This window comes from Ambystoma mexicanum, chromosome 4p (assembly GCF_040938575.1).
Source record: "Ambystoma mexicanum isolate Mex_15411 chromosome 4p, UKY_AmexF1_1, whole genome shotgun sequence".
Classification (NCBI taxonomy): Eukaryota; Metazoa; Chordata; class Amphibia; order Caudata; family Ambystomatidae; genus Ambystoma; species Ambystoma mexicanum.
The window spans coordinates 695,233,912-695,254,380 of record NC_090927.1 but is presented as its reverse complement, the minus strand read 5'-3'; the positions used below and the strand labels follow the sequence as shown (position 1 = coordinate 695,254,380).

The window sequence follows — 20,469 nt, the reverse complement described above, 5'->3', positions numbered from 1 at the left end:
GATAAGGAACTTCTAGCTATCAAGTCCGCCTTTAAGGCTTGGCGGCATTATCTTCTGGGGGCCCGACACACCGTTACTGTGATTACAGATCACCGAAACCTGCAATATTTGAAAACCGCAAAAGCTCAATCCTCTAGGCAACTCCGTTGGGCACTATTCTTTGCCGAGTTTGACTTCATAATTACCTATCGACCTGGTACAAAAAACGGTAAAGCTGATGCCCTTTCTCGGATGGGAGTGGAAGAACATTTGATCAATCCTAAACCTGTACCTATCATTCCCGAACAAAGAATTCTAGGTGTAATCGCCACACAATCCATAGAGGAAGTTAAGGATAAAGCCAGGCTACTGGTAACTCCAGCAGACATACAGAATTGGCATCTGCAGGGAAAGGACTTTACGGTGAAGGACAACCTATTATATTTCCAAGAACGGTTATACCTGCCCAGCACAGATTTACAGAAAAAGGTAATCTCTTGTTATCACGATTCTTTAATGGAAGGACATCCCGGTATGACCAAGACCTCGGAAAAGATCAAACGCTACTTCTGGTGGCCGTCTTGGAAAAAAGATATCAGAGACTTTATAATGTCCTGTGGAGTATGCGCCCAAAACAAGAGTCAAAAGGAAAAACCAGCCGGCCTCTTACGCCCTATTGACATCCCGCCTCGCCCTTGGCATACGCTTTCTATGGACTTCATCACCGATCTACCTCCATGCTCCGGATACAATACGATCCTAGTAATCGTGGACCTATTCTCCAAGATGGCGCATTTCATTCCACTCAAGGGCTTACCAACAGCAGCAACTCTGGCCCGAGAATTTCTCGAAAACATCGTCCGACTGCACGGTTTTCCTTCAGTTCTAATTTCGGATCGAGGTAGTCAATTTATTTCTCATTTTTTGCGAAGTTGCTGTCGGTCGGCTCAAATTGATGTGAGACTTTCGACCAGCCACCACCCTCAAACCGACGGACAAACCGAGAGGACCAATCAAACTCTGGAACAGTATTTGCGCTGCATGCTACAACAAACTGAAAAAACTTGGAAAGATATCCTTTGGATAGCCGAATATGCCTACAATAACTCTGTCCACTCGGGAACTGGGAAGACCCCGTTTTTTCTTTTATACGGTAGTCACCCTCGAACCTCGGAGTTGGATCCACTCCAAGATCTTGGAACACCAGCAGTAGACCACCTGCATTCTACAATCACCCAAGCCTTTAAGGAAGCCGTTTCTCACCTTCAAAGGGCTAAAGAACAATACAAGAAAGGAGCAGACCAACATCGGAAGGAAGCCCCCCAATATCAAGTAGGAGATCAAGTCTGGTTATCCACCAAATATCTACCTCTAAAAGGACCACGCACATTCAACCGAAGATACCTTGGTCCCTATTCCATCACTACCATAGTAAATCCAGTAGCGGTCAAGTTGGACTTGCCCCCTCACATGAAGATACATCCGGTCTTCCACGTCTCTCTATTAAAACCCATGCAACCTTAAACCCGACTAACTACATCTCCAAAACCTATTCTAGTTGATGGAGAACTCGAGTTTGAAGTCAAAAGCATCCTGGATTCCAAGATCTCCAAATCTAAACTATTTTACCTGATTGACTGGAAAGGCTACGGTCCCCAAGAAAGATCCTGGGAACCTGCAGAATATGTCCACGCGCCTCGTCTAATCAAAAGATTTCATCGAACATTTCCTAACAAGCCCAAACCCCCGGAGAAGCCCGGTTTGGGAGGGGCCTTGGGGGGGGGGGTGCTGTCATGATCTCTGCGTCCAAAAGATCAGGACTTGCCCGACTCCCTTGGAAGCAGACCCATAACCCCGGTTCCGAGTGCCAGCCAGTCCCAATTGGGACCTTTTGGACCCTGTCCTGGCGCCAGTGGCACCAGGCTCATAAAGATGCCCAGTCCCAGCGCTGGAAGCGCCGGGCTCATAATGCTTGGGTGGACTTACCTGCAGCAGACCATGATGCTTACTTACCTGCCAGTTGAACCCCTGATCCTCTTCTGTTTGGGACTACTTTTCCTGTTGGGTGGGGCAGGAGCCACTCCCTAGGTTCAGAACACTGGAACTCTTCTGGAAAGCAGGAACTCTTTTCTTACCTAGGCGTGGCTGTGGAAGGAGACACCTAAGCACTACAGGAGGCTATTTAAACCACACCCGATGGATGAATCTTGCTTTGCGTTATTCTGCATTCTCTGCAGCAGAACGCTCATCGTGTCTTCTGCTTCTGATCCTGGGCCTAAGAGAACAAAGGCTTACCATCCTGGAATCCAGTCTTCAGCAGCACCTGTAAAGACAAAGAAAGAACAGGTTAGCACTACGGTCTTCAGTGGCAGCGCATCTCTTACCTGGTCCATCGGCTGTCACCAACGCCTCACGCTGCATTCCGGCATCTGAAAGACAAAGGCTTACCTACTCTTCGCATGCTCCGGAGGTCTTCGCACTGCATTCCGGCATCTGAAAGACAAAAGCTTACCAGCTCTTCGCACGCTCCGGAGGCCTTCGGCGCTGCATCCCGCATCTGAAAGACAAAAGAAGGTGCGTTTAAAGACATTGGGCAACTTTATTACTCACGTGCCATTACTCCTTCCCACGCCGAATCCAGTGGGTATTCCAGCACCCTTCAGCTTCTGTAAAGCTCCGAACTTGTACCTGCAAGATAAAAGGGACAGTTAGTGCGCATCGCGAAGCAGGCTACAAGCGCTTACTTACGTGCTTCCAGGCGCTTCTATTCCTCACGCGGGTTCGATCCTCAACTCTCATCAGCCCGCCATCCGCCATCGCCGGAACCCTGCAAAACAAGAGATATCATTACAAAAGACTTTTAAGACATTTGAAGTGCCCAGAACTTACCGTTCGTGCAGTTAACGACGGACAGCAGTCCTCTGAGGTCAAGAGGCCTGCACCCTTATCCAGTGAAGAAACTGGTTACGGCACCCTGCCCCGAGGCAGATGGAGAGCTCGGCGTTCACTTACCTAAGACATCTTACTCTTCGAGTCAGACATACAGTGCACAGAGGTCCAGCCCAAAGAGCCAACCGTGTGTTACACATCACCTTTGAAGATACGGCATTCACCCAGTCAAGACCGGCGCCTCTGCGGGAATCAGGTGAGCGTTACATCAAAGTGACAATATTTCAGTTGATCATTGTCCTTTCTGAGTCTGCATGTGCCAATCAAATATGCATCCCCAGATCTGCAAGGCTGTACTGCATACTATTGCTAGCTGGTTTACCATCAGGTCCGGACACATTGAAAATTGCAAAATCTGGACGAGAGTTCCACACGGAAGTATGTCTGAGGGTTGCAGATCCAACATGGGTTCTTCTGTACCTAGCACTAGTACACTTAGGACATGAGGATTTTGAGATGAAATAATTATTACTCACTGTTTGGGATGTTCAGTTGTTGCTTGTCCATTACATCTGCTCTGCAAGTTAGTGTGCATGCAAACACCTCTAAAGTCAAATCATGCACATTTCAAATGTATCTTCTAGATGTATCATTCTACTGTTAACAGTCTGGGAACTAGGTGATATGGGGCTATTGCTCACATGTGCTGTAGCTTCTTCAAAAGGCCCTAACACTCAGCAGATCTTGTGCATGAGCTGCAACTGTGTCAGTGTGGATAAAGTCTGATCTTATACTGAACTGTTGCAGTAGATGTAGTGACTTACAGCACTGATTTGCTTGCATACTTGGTAGAGAATATGCAATGTTAAAGTCCTGTTATTGATTGATTTGATTGATTGTTTATTTGTATAGCACCTATACACAATGTGTTTCAAAGCGCCTCAAGGACGAAGGGAGCATGGGAAAATACCGGTCCTTGAAGCAAATCAGAATGAGAGAAAAAATAACGATCATATCACAACAGATAGTTCAAGTGCATGGAACAATAAGGAAGAGGTGAGCAGTAACATTACTATGCCTGATGGCAATTATTGCAGTGCAAGAGTGACAAGAGGAGAGGAAGGAGGGGAGGTGGGAGGGGAGAGGGGAAGAGGAGAGGAACAAAAAAGTGACTATCTTAAAGGGTCAGCGACTGAATCAAGGTAGTGCAGGGGAGGGAGAGGGAGGAGAGGACAAGAAGGAAATGAGGGGGACAGACAAGCTATTAACAGAGTTCAAGGGAACAGTGATAATAGTAAGTGCTTTGGTAATTGAAGGTGAAAGGGGGAAGGGGAGGGGAAGATGGCTGCAGAAGGCAAGCAACTACAATTACTATGCGTGACGACAATTGAGATAGTGCCGAACTTACACTGTACAGGGGTCGGAAAGGAGGAGGGGAGGGAAGCTGAGGCAAAAGACAGGCAGCTACAATTACTATGCCTGGCGTAGTGCCGGAGTTTGACAGAAGGAGGGAAAGGAGGGGATGGAGGGCTGGGCGGGGTGAGGGAGGAGGAAGGGCAACAAGGGGGGAGGGACTCTGGATGAAAAAGCAAGCAGAGGGAAGAGAGGGGGCAAGAGTCCCGTACGGAAGGCAAGGGGTGAGAGGAAGGGGGAACTCAGAGACAATCAGGGGGCAGGGGGTGAGACAAGGACAAACAAAGAAAGGTGAGGGGGGGCGCAGAGGAAAGACTCAGGGGCAAGAGGGGGCACACAGATGGACAAGGGGCCGAGGGGACAAACAGATGGTCACAGGGGCACCCAGAAGGAAACAGGGGCAAGGGGGGTACAAAAGTGGTCACGGGACAAAGGGGGGAATACAAATGGTCACGGGGCAAAGGGGGGCACACAAATAGTCACAGGGTGAAAGGGGGCCCACACATGGTCACGGGGCAAAGGCAGGCACACAAATGGTCAGGGCTCAAAAGAGGGGCACACACATGGTCACGGGGGCGAAGGGGGGCACACACATGGTCACGGGCAAAGGGGTTTAGAGAGTCCTTTTACGGGTGAGTCCTGTACCACAAAATACATATTCCAAATGTGTTTTACACATGCCAGGAAACAATATGCGTGTTTCTTGTGAGCATAGACAATTATGACGCTTTTGCTATGATTAAATCCCAAAAATCTACTGGACTACTGTACTACAGGATTTTAACATGCCATAACCATTAAAAGGGCCGTAATGGTATATGTTCACTAAAAGCACAAACACGTTGTGGTTCCTGGCATGTGTGAAACGCAATTTGACTGTATATTATGTGGCTCCGGATTCTCCCAGATTAAATCTCTCTAACACAGCCACAAGTCAGCAAGAGTCCTTCCTCTGGCCTTGAAATGGCATCCTCAATCAGTCAGATCAAGGCCACAAATCAGTTATGTATCTATTTGTGTATAGTTCATAAAACCTTTACAAACTTTACATATTTAAAAAAAAAACACTTCATACATTTGTCATAATACAGTTTGAATACATAGTTTACAATTTGAAATTCAAAATTCAGAAATTCAAAATTCAAAATTAGTTTCAACATTCACAATTCAAAATTCAGAGTCCAAAGCAGACACAAGCCAAATCAATCAGTTAAGGTACAGACAGAGCAAACAGACCAAAACAGCATACACCTACCAAGTGAACACAAGTGCCACTGCCCTTCAAGTATTAACCAGAGGGCCATCGCACCTAGCAAGAATTAATCTAGAAATCAGTTAATTAGGGACAGCTCAACATGTGTACTCACCCTTCTTGGAAAATATGGTTACTTTACATTTAACCTCACACTTAAATTCGTATTGATTTGGCACAGATAGATTTAACATATCTTGAAACGAGCATCTGACATTTACAAGGTATGTCACCACAAGGTGGAGAGCATGCGCAAAGAACAGGACATGGATTATTTTGCCCTGCTTTATAACATTTTCACCTTCTCTGCCAACACATCTTAAGGTTTGCTTAACGGTGCCAAAACTTGTTCCACTTCATCACAAATGTTTGCTCTTATGCGAATCCTGACACCAAATCCTTGCAAGCACAAAGTCACTTTGTGATTGATAGCATTAGGCCACTGTCAAGACTTATCTTACCTACCACTAGAGGGGAAGTTGGCCCAGTGTACTGCTACAGCCAAGTAGTCATTGCTCTGCCTACTCATTGAAAAGTCCAGGGCAGTGTTGATGCTCTGACCCTTTGATCTTTACTATGACTTTCTCACTGCAAGGTCTACTGCATCACGCAACTTAGGTACAGCCTTGTGGGAAAAGGATGTTTGCCAGAGTGCATCAGCATTTGCCACCAGAGCCATGGAACCTTGTTTTTTAACAATGATATGTCAGAGGCTCTGCTGCCAGTAATATATCAAGTGTGGCATTCAGGAGCCATAGTCATGGATGGTCCTGATGATATTTCAAGCTCTGCTAAAATGATCCACCTAGACTTGGATGGTGCGTAGTTCTTGTTGCTGGCTGCTGATATACCCTGGGGTGCTGCTGTCAATATTTAGCTGTGTCACTGACACGTATCTTGGTTCGGGGCTGACTGCTATTAGGCTGGTGAGTGTTAGTTGCGTCCTGACGGATGCTTCATATTGTGGTCTCAGTCCTCTGCATGATGTTACTTTATGTTACTTTATGTGGCCTAGCATCAATGAGGTACCTATATTGGTCCCTGTCTTCCCACAGGATACAGCGTTTTGATACTGAGTGGCTGTTGGAAGATGCAAATTTTGACCCTGAACAAAGATATTCCACACAGAAGGTATGTACTGTTTACTCTATGCCATTGACAGTTAAGCAATAGCAGCAGTAGAGGTAAGATATCACTGACATCACACATTGCAAAAGGCGTTGTTGGTTACCATGATGGTCAAATTGGTACGCTGTTTCTTAGTGACATATCACACTGATGCTTCAGTGGCTGGGAGGTATGGCAAAGGGAGTGTAGCTAGGTCATGTTTTTGTAGAATTTGTGCACTCTAACCATGTGGTAGGTGCCCTCTGAGTGCTCAATTTCTCTACTATCCGTCACTCTGGGTCATTGCTGATTCTGGGAATGGACCCAGCATAACTGTGGAGGGTGAATCAACAACTTTACCATCACCCTCATCATTCCTACCATTGCCATCATCAAACTTAGAGAAATTAGAGGCCAAAGAATGGCAAATGGTAAGTGATATGGTGGGTCTTCCAGCTTGAGAAACATTCTGTACCTTTAACATGAGCGATTGACTATGGCCCTACTGCCTCTGATCTACTGTTGAGAGCTGCAAATCCAAACCCTCCTCAAGCATGCTGATGCGACACAGATTCAGTGGAAAGCCACCTTCTGGCACCTGAACCCAACTCTGCAGAGCATGGCTGTGTACCCTGGTGTGTTGCTACCTGGGAGGGTGGGAGGACGGGATATATCACCAGTTATGCTAGACTTGGATCTTATCGAAGGTAGATGTTGTGCTGGATTCAGTGAAGTGCCAGACACAGCCAAATCAGTGATTATATTAGAAGCACTAACCACCATGGCACGTGTTTGTGTGCTTGGAATAGTAGATGTGATACGTGTGGTTTAGATCTCACGCATAATGTTCTGCAATATCGACTTTTTGCACCACACAAACATTTGTAGTGGCATCAGTTTTGACAGTAAATACACCAGCAAGTCCCTGATTCCTCTCCTGGGCCCATGGTTGGTCACTGGCCTGGACCAATTACATCATGGTACGTCTTGCCCCAGTCAGCCAAGAATCCAAGACATTGAGATCATTTTGGAGCATTTCGAGGTAACACTGTATGCTCTTGTACCTGGCCTCAACTGCTGAATGCAGCGTTATTGTGATGGGAAGTCCATTGAACCCACCGCAGTGCAGAGACCTACTCTTCGACCAGGTGGTGTGGTCCATCACATGCACAATCCACCTGCAAGGTGACTAGACCGATCAAAACTTTATAATTGTACTTTAAAAGTAGTTTTGGATTTGTCAAACATCCAGTGTAATAAATGGCCTTTGAGTGTGTGGGGCCTCTATTTTCACAATGAAACTACATTTATCTAGCATGTTGAAAAATATCTTTGACAAATTGTTCTTTCTCATTTTCAGCGCAAAGATGAAAATATGGAAACACAGAACAACAACCAATAGTCATTCTGATATCAATAAGTAATTGCAATAAACCATTTTAAAAATCAATGTTTTACTCAAAATGGGGGTGATGGATAGAAAGAAGACTATGAAAGAGTGAGAGTTGTTAGTGGTTATTGCCATTTTTATATGTAGGGCTTCAAATTAGCTCGTTTGTATAAATGAATTGGTGTGAATGTTTGCAGTTTTTAGCTATCCAAATAAAGCCCTTGACCCCTGTTTGACCACAGTACTGTCCTACTGATTACCTCCAAGCTCAACACATCAGTACGCCATTGTGAATGGAACTCACTGTGCAGCGCTCCACTGCTGTTGAGCTGGGTTTGCGCATACAAATAGAAAAGAAAAAAGAAAACAGCCATATGCTAGACAAGGCTTGGTAATTCATTGATGTTAATGGATAAGCAGTCTGGTGGTAATAACACATGTTTGGCTTGCCCAGAGGTATCGTTAAGCCATGTTTCAATGATTGAAACAAGGACAACACTGGGGTTTGCAATATCACATCCAGATACGTGCCAGGGTTTCTTCCAGTTGCTAAGTTGAAGCACCTTTGGGGACTTCGGGGTACAGACATTTACCTCAGTAGAAGATACTAAAGACAATACCTACTGAGCGAGCAAGGGTTAAAGCAGGAATACATTCTTGCCCCTCTTCTTTTTAATCTTTATATCGCAGATCTTCCTAAAGCCCTGCATTAAATGAACATCTTCCCACCGGAGTGAGGTAGTTTTCCTGTACCTTTGCTTTCATATGTGGATGATGTGGTCCTGTTGCACCACACTCCTATAGGGCTCACAAGGACCATAGTTACATGACATCATTACACAAATGGACTGACGGTGAATCCGTGTAAGGCCAAGATAATGTGCATTGGTAGCAAACCTGACCGCTCGAAGAATTGGATTCTGGGCTTGACTATTGCTACAAAAGTTGAAAACTACACACACCTGGGGACCACAATCAGTAATAAGAATGTGAGGCACACCTAGAGCAAAGGCGCGAGAGCTATCTCGCTTATGACTAGTGTCAGAAACGTTGTTAAAAAACCTTACGTTATAGTGTGAAGCTGTAGTTCCTTCAATACTGTATGGCCCGAGGCAGATTGTGCTGCAAATACAGATTGGCCGAACAAGTTAGAGGAGAACATTTGGAGATTGGTGCTACACCTCCTACAGTGTCTCTGTGTACAAACTATTTGCTTGGAATTGGGCCTCACCTCATCGGAAGCGTGGTTAGCAATGAAGAGGGCCCAGTTGTAAAGGGAGGAGTGTATGGTCTCTACTATCTTTGGAGGAGTGTATGGTCTCTACTATCTTTGGAGGAGTTTGTGGTCTCTACTATCCTTGGAGGAGTGTATGGCCTCTACTATCTTTGGAGAAGTGTATGGTCTCTACTATCTTTGGAGGAGTGTATGGTCTCTACTATCCTTGGAGGAGTGTATGGCCTCTACTATCTTTGGATGAGTGTATGGTATCTACTATCTGTGTTGTTCACTGCTCTGAAAGGGAGAACTATGGATATCCTAAATCATTTCAAAACAGATAACACATTTTTATTTTACTATCATTGACTGGAAGGTTTATCAGAACTTAAATTATATCAGTTTGAAGGAACAGGTGGGATTGGCATCGAAATAATGAGTGAAATGAAAAGCATTAGTTGATTTGGCAGCAACATCATATACTCATTGCCAACCACAACCAGATGTAAAGCAGAGAAACATGTTTATGTTATTAAGAGTGAACATGTTGCCGGAATTGGCTGTGTTTGGCCCCAGGTTGGGAATTCCCAGATTGAATTACATTTGTCGTTTTTGTAATCTATCATATCTAGAAACCATACAACATATTTTAACAGAATGCAATAATGTTGAAATTCGCATATACGATATTTGGGCACGTTTGTTCACAATCTGGAAACTTTAAACATAAGTCACTTTTAGGTGAGACGCATGGCCGGTACATTTTATTGAGTCCAGATTAGGGCAGCAATCCAATCATTTTTGCATTAGAAAAGGTTAGAATGTTTCTAAGAATTTCACAGTGGCTATATAGATTGGTAAATTGAGATGAAATTGGAATGCACATGATATCTATGAAATGTGTATTTATTATTATGTATGAATGTAATTATTGTGGAATTTAAAGTTTCTACGTAACAGTGCCACCCTAAATAAATTTAAAAAAAGGCAAAATAAAAGAAAGTATATGATTAGGAAAGTAGATGGATTTTCTTCAAGAGTTTGTAAGGGAGGTGATATCTGGTAGCACGGCAGTTTTCGCATCTTGAAAAATAATTGTGACTGAGTGTCAAGAACATAGCGAGTGTAAAAGACAGTGACAGTGTAAAACCTACAATTATGATAGAAAAGCAGTCATATGCAAGAATTTAAGTGAATTCCACAGATAGGTCATGGAGTCCTTGGTACAAACAATGAGAAACTAAGCATTACATTCACCAATGAGGTGGCAAAAGATGCCAACTACAAGAGTCCCTGCCAAATAGGGATGAACCGGCACTAACGGGATTCAGCTAAGTGCTGGTTATGCATGTGATGCACGCTGATGATGCAAATTACACCAGTGCAACATAGTGAATTATGGGAACTGGAGATGTTGCAATGAAATCAAAGGCATTCAGATGTACGTAAAGGTAAGTAAAATGGCCCCAGAGATCCAAAGAGCCCTGACTAAATGTATTATAGTCCACAAGTGATCAATACCAATGTGTGGGAAAAATCAGATCCAACATATTTAACAAAAGTACTAGGTAAAAACTGCTTTAACAATGTAGTGATTCCAGCGTATTGTGGACTTACATTTTATTTTTGATGTTGTAATCAGCATTCTGGAAACAGGGAACATGGATCCCACTAATTATAATGACAGTGTCTGATCACTACCACTACTGTCCAAACCATCCACACAATTGTTCTGACTCCCCTAAACAATGTAGCTCTTCCCCCAGAGCTGTGGCAGAGAAATTGATGCCATGAGTGTGTACTAGTATGCTATGGCACAATGAGATGAGTGTGAGCACATGTTATTCAAACAAGCTTCCACAGAGAAAAGTATACTATCGAGTCGCGGATTGGCTTTGAAGGGAAGGTGAAATCTGTCTCAACCAAAATCCCAAAAGTCCTAGCCAGGTTATCCTACCCTTTCATGACATATACATACTTCCATTTAAATGATTTATGCGAATAAAATGAAGCATTTAGGTGGATATATTGCTTTGAAAAAAGTGACATTGCAGAGGGCTGGCTGGCAAAGGCTGCCCTCGGCAAGATCACTCTTTCTTTTTGTCCCCTTCCTATAGTCATTTTCAGGGTGGTCCCCCACGGACCCGCTACCTGCATCAGCCTACATGTGTCGCTCTTTTATGCATCTTGCTTCGGTCTTGTGGTCTGGAAAACACAATCAAAAACGATATGCCTTTCAACAAGGCCCAAAATAATACTTTCCAAATTCTCTCAAACAAAGTAAAGCATTCTTTCCTTTTAAATGGTCCCCTCTCTCTCTCTCTGCAAATAGATTCAATCCAAAACATGCAATGATGTTTTTGTTAAAAGGTCTAAAAGTCCTGCCTAAAGTAAAAAGCTCCTGCCCTAAAACAACGCACACTACCTTGTTCACTGTCTGAAAGAGTCCCATTGACTACAAACTCCCAGAAGCAGAGCCCTTGCAAAGCCAGGTGAATCTGGATTGCCAAACTTAATCACCTGAATCTCTGAACAGTTTGGCAAGTTCTGGAAGTTTGATGATTCGAGCCAAAAGTCAAAATATGAGTGCTTTGGTTTTGGACACATGTATTCACCCAGGCTTAAAGAGGGAGCTAATTCGTAGCATCAACACATGGTTTTCTTACATCTCTTAATAGCAGTTGCCATGGACCTCTGACAAAACGAAGGAGGTGCGATATTTAGAAAATAAACACACATCCTCTTACTCTGGACTTTTTAGGATACTAAGGCCACCATCAGGGGTTGGGCAAAGCAGCAAAAATGCAGTGGGAACGCTATTACCGCCGCCTTACCGCTCCACCCACTCCGGAGTTCGGGCAGAAAGTTGGAGGTTTACCTCCAGCTTTTTGCTGGTGGTAAAACTCTCCACTCTCTGCCCATTTTCTGGTGCTATTACTGTGGCGCTATTACCGCCGGCGGTAATAGCGCCATTACTGTCCCATAAAGTCCTATGCCCTCTACAAAATACGGATAGAAAAAGCCTTACCACAACTCAGGTCCGGCACTTATAGCGCCGGACCGAGTTGAAGTAACGCTATATGCGTTGGCGGTATCCCAGCAGATTTACCGCTGGGATACCGCCAAAATTGTGATGAGGCAAGTAAATCTGTTCTCAAGAAGCCTCATGAATTCTTCCATAGTTTAAAAAGAAAGCAACAACAATGAAACTGTGTTAAGGCTTGTAGACCGTGAGCAGAGTCTTTTTGAACATTCTTTCTATGGCCATTGTGTTAATGAGCCTTTCAAGTGATCAACCTAAGGGAAGCGCTAGTAGACACAGAAAGGTTTCATATGTGAACCCAGTCAATAGCTTGGGATTTTTAAAAGCAGTCAGAATGTACTATCATCCGACCAAGCACCCACATTGTTTGACAGGTCATGTCATCATGGGCTGGTTTATCAGAAATATTGACAGCGTAAATGCACGTTCCTTGTGTGCAAGTTTATTTTGAGTGTTGAATGCACACATGCACAGTTGCTTTTGCACTAATGCAACTGAACACACGGAATCCATCTGGCATCTGTTCATGTGAAAAATGCATTCGTGCTGCACATTGTCGTCAGTAATCTGTCCAAGCATATGCTAGTGCTCGCATATGGCAGGTGTCCCTATGAAACGCAGAAGTGTTCACAACATTTGCAGGACCTTCTATGAAAAACATAGGTATTCACACAATTGGCAGGTAGTGTATGTACCCCAGTAAAAAATACCAATGCCCTCCAATTCACGGGTACTTACACCATTGCCAAAGATAGGCCTGGTTAGCATAGCAGTGCCAGATTTCCTTGTATAGATGGTAGAGCAAAGCCAGAGCCCATCATGTACAGACAAAAGAACGGAGGCAGATACCATTAAATCAAGTTACGAGAGTGGTATCTGCTTCCAAAATGCACAGTTAGAACAGTATTCTTGATTACCTTATGTGTAGTTAGCACAGGAAGGCATGGCTATTTAGCACAGCCATGCCCTATTTTGTTATGCCTGTTAGCATAGCAGTGCCAATGGTTGTCTTCGTTGTGCATAGATGCTATTGTAAGGCCAGAATCTACATTATACTTAACTCACTACGTCAAACTTTAGGCCTGCTACCAAAGGCCCTACGTGAGCAACAGGCCAGATTATAACAGCAGCAGTCCAACATTCTTTTATGTCTAGTTATCTGAACAGTGCCATATTATATCAAACAGCATTGCCAGATTTGGCTATGCCCAATTACCACCCCATCTAGATGCAGTGTGCTAAAGCCCTATGCTACAGGTCATGGAAGTTGATCTGGGCAAGGGGTCAAGAAGGCAGAAACAGGTACACATGCCACAACTGATGTAGTCCTTCCCATCCACCTACACCGCCCAGGTCACCATTGCATGTTCTATCTATTTTGGATCTACTCCGTGCAGACATACAACTTTCAACATCTTGGCACTTGGTGTCACGCTCACTCCTTGATTCAGTCAACTTCACCCCACTCCCCCAAGTGCCCCTTATGCCCTCCTGCTCACCTGTGGTCTCCTCGTCTGATTTGAATCCAAATCTCCTTATCCTCAATGACTCTTCTCTGGAGTGCAGATGAGGTCTTCCTCGAGAGGAAGCCACCCTGCCCCTCTAACCCGGGGCCAAGGGGGCCCCCGTACCGGGGCAGACCGGTTAAGGGGGAAAAGCCGAAAGGCACAAAAAACCCCTTCCTTGTTGGAGATGGCGACAGGATACCAGGCAGGACTGTGTGAATAGAAGAATCCAGCAATAAGGGAACTCCTCAGAAAGTGCTGGGTGACCGCTCCAAGGGAACACAATGCTACAGAGATGGGGTGTAAAATGAACGAGCCGAGAGGTAACGAAACAGGAGAACCGGAGAGAGAAAGAGAGAGCCAGAGAGGAGCGGGAGATTCGGGAGGCAGGACGAGTACAGAAGGAAGAGAAAGAAGAGGGAAGAGAGCGGCGACGGCCGCAGAGGAAAGAACTGAAGCGTACCAACCCCGAAGCCTAACGCGAATAGGTTGCAGCGAGCAGGCTTCCGGGTTGGCGCACGTAAAAAGCACGGCACTGGTCGGAAGGCGGAAGGCTACACAGCTGCAGAGGAAGGCGCGGCGGCGTGACTGCTACAGTCAATGACCGCTCCAACACCAGCGTCTCCACTGCTGCCAGTGACCGCCGTGCGTGACAGTATGCCCCCTTCCAGATCCGAACCCTCTGGGTTTTCCTGGATGTGTACGGTGAAAACACCTGACAAGCCTAGGTGCATTTACATAAGACCTGGGCTCCCAGGAGTCCTCTGAACTGGGATAGTTCTTCCAAGACACAAGATATTCCAACCTGCCCCTACGATATCTGGAATCTAAGATTGCAGATACCTCATATTCTTCAGGCATAGACTTAATAACCCTGTAGTCTTCCTGACTGGGGTGCCTGGATCAACTGGGCAGAGAAGGGAGGAGTGAAAGACCGGGTGTACCCGATAAATGGACTTGGGGAGTTGTAATTTGTAAGCCACTGGGTTAATCCTCTTGATTATCTTGAAGGGTCCTATAAACCGGGCGGTTAGTTTGGTCGAATGTACCCATCTAGGCAAGAATCTAGTAGATAACCAGACCCGATAGCCCTCCTTCCAATCGGGACAGGGTAAACGAGCTCAATCAGACAGATCTTTATACCTGCGTCTAGCAGAGGCTAAACTTTGTTGAGCTGTAGTGTGGGCTGTGGTTATCTGATCCAGGGTGGATTCAATGGTGGGTATATTAGTGGGTGAGGAAAAAACCGGGAGAATACTGCAAGGGTGAAAACTGTAAGAACAAAAAAAGGGCTGAGTCCCGTTGCCGAGTGCACAGCGTTATTATACGCAAATTCGATGGTGGGCAGAAGGCTCACCCAATTGTCCTGATTCTTATTGACATAGCACCAGAGGTATTGCTCAAGAGAGGCATTGAGCCGCTCTGTCTGACCATTGGTCTGAGGATGGAAGCCTGATGACAAAGCCCTCTCTATACCTAACCGTTGACACAGGGCGCCCCAAAATCGAGATGTATACTGACTACCCCGGTCAGAAATGATCTTATCAGGCAGACCGTGGAGCCTAAAAATGTCCCTAAGGAAAACTTCGGCCATCTCGGTGGCGGACGGCACTCCCCGCAGTGCAGAGAAATGGGCCAGCTTGGTGAATGTATCAATCGTAACCATGAGACAGGTCGACCCCTGGGATCGGGGCAGGTCTACTATAAAGTCAGTGGAAATTTGGGACCATGGCCGGCTTGGCAAGTCCGGTTGCATCAGCAACCCGTAGGGTTTGTGGGTGGAGTTCTTATTGGGCGCAAACCACGCATGTCTTACAGTGTTGCTTTACGTCGTGAGAGAGTGAAGGCCAAAAAAAAGAACGAGAGATTAACTCTAATGTACCTTGGACTCCCCTATGTCCGGCGGTTACATGGTTGTGACCCCATTCCAGAACCTTCAGTTGTAAGCACTTAGAGGGAATGTACAATCGCTGCCCCACCAGTAAAAGACCTTCCGACCAACGGATTTGAGGACGTAAGTCACCAGTTACGGTGGTTGCCAAATTGGGTTGGGTTACTGTCTTAACCTCTTGAAGAAACGAGGAGACTATCCCTACGATTCTGTTTCGGGGAAACATAGGGTGGCTAAAGGAAGGAGAGTGGTACTCTGAAGACTGAAGCCTAGACAGGGCGTCCGCCAAGCTGTTTTGGGTGCCTGGAATGTAGGTTATGGTAAAGTCATACTGGCTGAAGAAATGCGCCCAGCGAGCCTGTCTTGAGTTGACACATTCCATATTTCTGAGAATCTTCAAATTCTTATGGTCAGTACGAAAAGTAAATGGATGCGCTCCGCGTTGTAGCAGGTGTCTCCGCTCTTCACAAGCTATCTTGAGAGCCAAAAGTTCTTTTTCGATAACAGAGTAGTTCTGTTGACTTGTGGAAAGAGTCTTGGAAAGATATGCTACAGGATGTTCCTTGCCATCCTTAAATTGAAGAGGTACTGCACCTAAGGCGCTAGCGGAGGCATCGGCCTCAACTATAAAGGGCTGGTCCTGATCTGGTTGAGATAGAATAGGAGCGGAACAGAATCTCCTTTTTAAATCAATAAAGGCTTGATTGGCTGGTTCCGACCAGTGAATTGGTTTGGCATCTTTCTTAAGTAGTGAGGTAATGGGCAGTACAATCTGCGAAAAATGTCCGATGAACTTCCTGTAGAAGTTGGCTAGACCCAGGAACCGTTGAACGTCTTTCAAAGAGGCGGGTGTGGGCCAGTCCAGGATGGCAGATACTTTCCTCGGGTCCATGGTGATGCCTTCCTGGGATAGGATGTATCCCAAATATGGAATGGAAGACATATTGAAGAGGCACTTCTCAGGTTTAACTAATAGATGTTGTGACTGTAAACGATGTACAACTGTCTGAAGATGAAATGTATGTTCGGAGGTGGACTTCGAAAAAACCAAGATGTCATCTTGGTAAACTATGACACTGAGGTATAACAGGTCAGAAAATAGGCGATCCATAAAACGCTGGAATATGGCAGGAGCGTTAACCAAGCCAAATGGGATCACTCGATACTCGAAAAGGCCAAACTGAGTCCGGAAGGCAGTCTTCCATTCGTCCCCATCTCTTATACGGAGAAGGTGGTAGGCACTACGGACGTCTAACTTAGAGAAGATGGTTGAACCCTGGACTGCTTCCAGTATGTCTGCTATCAAAGGCATTGGATAGCGGTCACAAACAGTGTCCTTGTTCAGACCCCGATAGTCAATGCATGGCCCTAGCTCAGAGGAATCCCTCTTAGGTATGAAGAAAAGAGAGGCTCCAGCCGGAGATTTGGAGGGACGAATGAGGCCATTGGTCAGATGGGAGTCCAAATAATTGCGAAGCGCCCTCTTCTCCAGTAGAGACAAGGAAAACATGCGACTAAACGGAACCAGGGCATCTGGCACCAGCTCGATGGTACAGTCTTCCGGCCTATGTGGAGGGAGATCTAAGACCGGATTGTCTTTGAAGACTTCCTTGAACTTGGCCAATTCCGGGGGAACCTTACAAATTTCGTTTACTCCTTCTTGTTGGGGAGTAAGGACTTGTACCAAATCTTCTGAAGCATGAAGTAAACAATTTTGTTTACAGTATGAGGAGGTACAGGCCATGGTGTTCTGTGCCCAATCGATGAGCGGATTATGCCTCCTCAGCCTGGGAACACCAACGATTACTGGGAAATGGGCTGCTCGAATTAAGTCAAATGGTATCTGTTCCGAATGCTGGAGAATGCGGACCTTCATGGATACGGTGGAATGGGTGATATGCCCCGACGAAAGTGGAGAACCATCTACTCCTTCTACCTTCTGGACTTCTTCCCGTTTCAGCAGAGGGAGACCTTGTTTGTGTGCCCACATGGTATCCATAAATACCCCTGCAACTCCACAATCCAGCAGAGCCATGGTGGTAAGGACTTCTGTTGGGGTTTCCAACTGGATAGGAACAGCCATGAGGCTGGAGTCCAAGGTGGTTGGGTGAGAAACTACCGTCACCGTGACATAGGGACTTGCGCTCTGACCTCGGTTACTCGTCCCCTTTAGTTCCGAGGTTGTTTGTTTCCCGGGCGTCTAGGCGGGACTTCTGGACAGTTCCGAAGAAGGTGGGTGCCTGATCCACAATACATGCAGAGGCCAGCATCCCTTCGACGTCTTCTCTCTTCGGGTGCGTAAAGGACCGGTGGGGGGTGTCTGTACTACTGCTCTCTATATGGTAGAAGAGAGGCACAGAGGACCCCAGCCAAGACTCTCTATTACGGTAGCAATGGACGAGCAATCAAGGCCTAGCTTCTCAGGAGGTGATGCAGGCTGGTTCTTAAGTACAGTGTAGTCCCCAAGCCCCCACAAAGGAATGTCCACACACTGTATTGGTTAGAACACAGTCTTTATATAATCAATATTCAAGGTTATGTACACTTATCATAATAACTCACTTTGTACTTAGGAAAATCAACAATGGCAAATATATACAATTCTAAAGTGGTACCACCCTTTGTATTGGATCTCATTAAAGTGCATCAACAATACTGTAACAATGTCACACAGATCAATAGAGTGAAACCAGCAATAGAGAGAGGAGAGAAAACAAGATGGTTGAGCAATGGGCAGAATACTGGCCCCTACCACTAGACACAGTTCTGTGTGGAGATCCCCCCACCTGGGCAACCTGTAAAATAAAGATATAGCACAAGCCCAGTCCATATATTGTTCTGCAAGTCTTATTCCCTCCTATAATGTTTTTACCCCCCCAATGTACCTGGTGGAGTCGAGTTCTTCGAAGAGGCGTCGACAGATCCTTCTTGAGCAACCCCCTGTCAAGCGGGAGTCACGGATCGTCGAGAGGCGTCGAGAAGCGTCGAGGAACTCGGCGTTCGGCGTCGGGGAATCGACGGCCCTTCTTGAATGCCTTCCCTTTCAAGCGGGAGACACGGGGCGTCGAACGTCCGACAACAAACAGTGTAGAACGGCGTCGATGAGGCGGCAGCTTCGATACAAGCGGTGCTCGTCGACGACGGAGCGTTGGCGTCCTGCAAGGCAGAGGCGTGCGGGGCACCTCGACGACAATTGTTCTGGACCGCAAAGATTCGTGAGGACGGGGGCCCAGCAAGGGCGTCGAGTCGTTCGAGTCTTTGTAGTCTTCGGGTGGCGGGAAACCCACCGGCAGGTTTCTCCTCGGCACATTGGTCGTCCTCGACTTTCTCCGGCAGGATAAAGCGGTCGACGGTGCGGACGAGGGAGTCCTTCGATTCAAATGTTCTTAGGCAAGGAGCGGACGGCTCCGGTCGTCGGCGGCACGGCGTCAAGTGGTTCCCACGGCTGGGCAACACAACTTCGACGGGCCTCCAGCGGTTACACAGACCTGCGAACCCTGGTCGACGGCAATGGACTTCGACGGCGGCGATGTCCGGGTGCTTCACTTCGATCTCCTCGGCGGTCCCGTCTCAGGTCGGCAGCCTTTCGAGGGTCTGACTTCCAGGGCGCTTCGGCGAAGATGGAGCGGTGCTCGATGGTACCTCGCAGCACGGGAAGAGGGCACCTTACCAGGTCCTCTCTCGGGTCAGTCTTCGACGATTTCGGCAGCCTTCGGATCGGTCGAAGCAAATGCAACAGCAAGTCTTCTTCTTCCAGCTGGACGTCGAGGATCAGCAGTTCCAGTTACTCTTAGAGTGGAGACTCAGCTCCAGGACGCTTCTGAACAATTACCAGTGGTGAGAGGTCCCCAGATATACTATTCTGTCTCTCATCCACACTGCTGGCACACACTCAGCAGCCAATCATACAGAAGGGCATTCATGCAGTCAGTCAGCCAATCAGGCACACAGTGCATTCAGGCCACACTCCTCCCTTTCAGACACTCACAACAAGGAATGTGGATTGGGACAAGTACCCAGCCATTCAACACTACACACTGCATTCAGGCCAGTTTCGGGCAGGGCTGTCTCAGTCTTTGTCTCTCATGCCAGAAACCAGACAACCACAACAAGGAGTGTATATTGGTCATACACTCCATTCACCCAGGTCCCACCCACAGGAGGTACCCACAACATACAGTCACTGGGAAGGCTCCAGTCAGTCTAGCTGGGCCTTCACAACAACACCATATATGGAACTTCCACCCAACAGCCAGTCAGGGGGAAGGGACAGAGTCAGGGCTTCCCAGGACTTTGAGAAAACAAGGTAACAGGCAATAGAAAGCAAGAGGCCACAGGGGCCATCTTGTTTCCTATCAGGAATCAACTGATCCCAATGGCAGGGCCTGTGTATCCCAAAATGGAGGACACCCAGAGCACCTGTCAAATTCAGCATGGAGCTGCCACCAGACCATACCCTGCTCTGTGGGCCACCCACAGGTGCCCAAAAACATACACTAGGGGCACAGTGTTGTACCCCTACCCATGGGTGCTAAAGGGTATCCCATGGGTCTGTTCACCAAACCAAAAGAGAGCTGCACTGCCAGGAGTCCCACATGGACTCCGGGGCAGAAACCATGACAGAACACACGATAAAAAGCAGTAAAGGACAAGGATTCAGAGGCCCTGTCCCTCTGATGCATTTCCAGCATCACAGTCGCCCCCCCCAGACTGAGGTGGAGGGTGTCTAATCTCCCACGGGATAGACACCCTCATCCAGACGGTCAACATACCTTCTGGAAAGG

The 20,469-nt window shown here is 46.5% G+C and overlaps 1 long non-coding RNA gene across 1 annotated transcript in view; it reads left to right on the top strand.

Moving 5' to 3' along the window:
* LOC138452610 (uncharacterized) overlaps positions 1–8,084 on the top strand; it is a 251,216-nt gene extending 243,132 nt beyond the window's left edge. Inside the window, exons 2-3 of the long non-coding RNA XR_011260261.1 lie at positions 6,589–6,664; positions 8,001–8,084. This is a non-coding gene — a long non-coding RNA (uncharacterized lncRNA). The remainder of the gene's footprint in view (positions 1–6,588; positions 6,665–8,000) is intronic.
* The last annotated feature ends 12,385 nt before the right edge of the window (positions 8,085–20,469 follow it).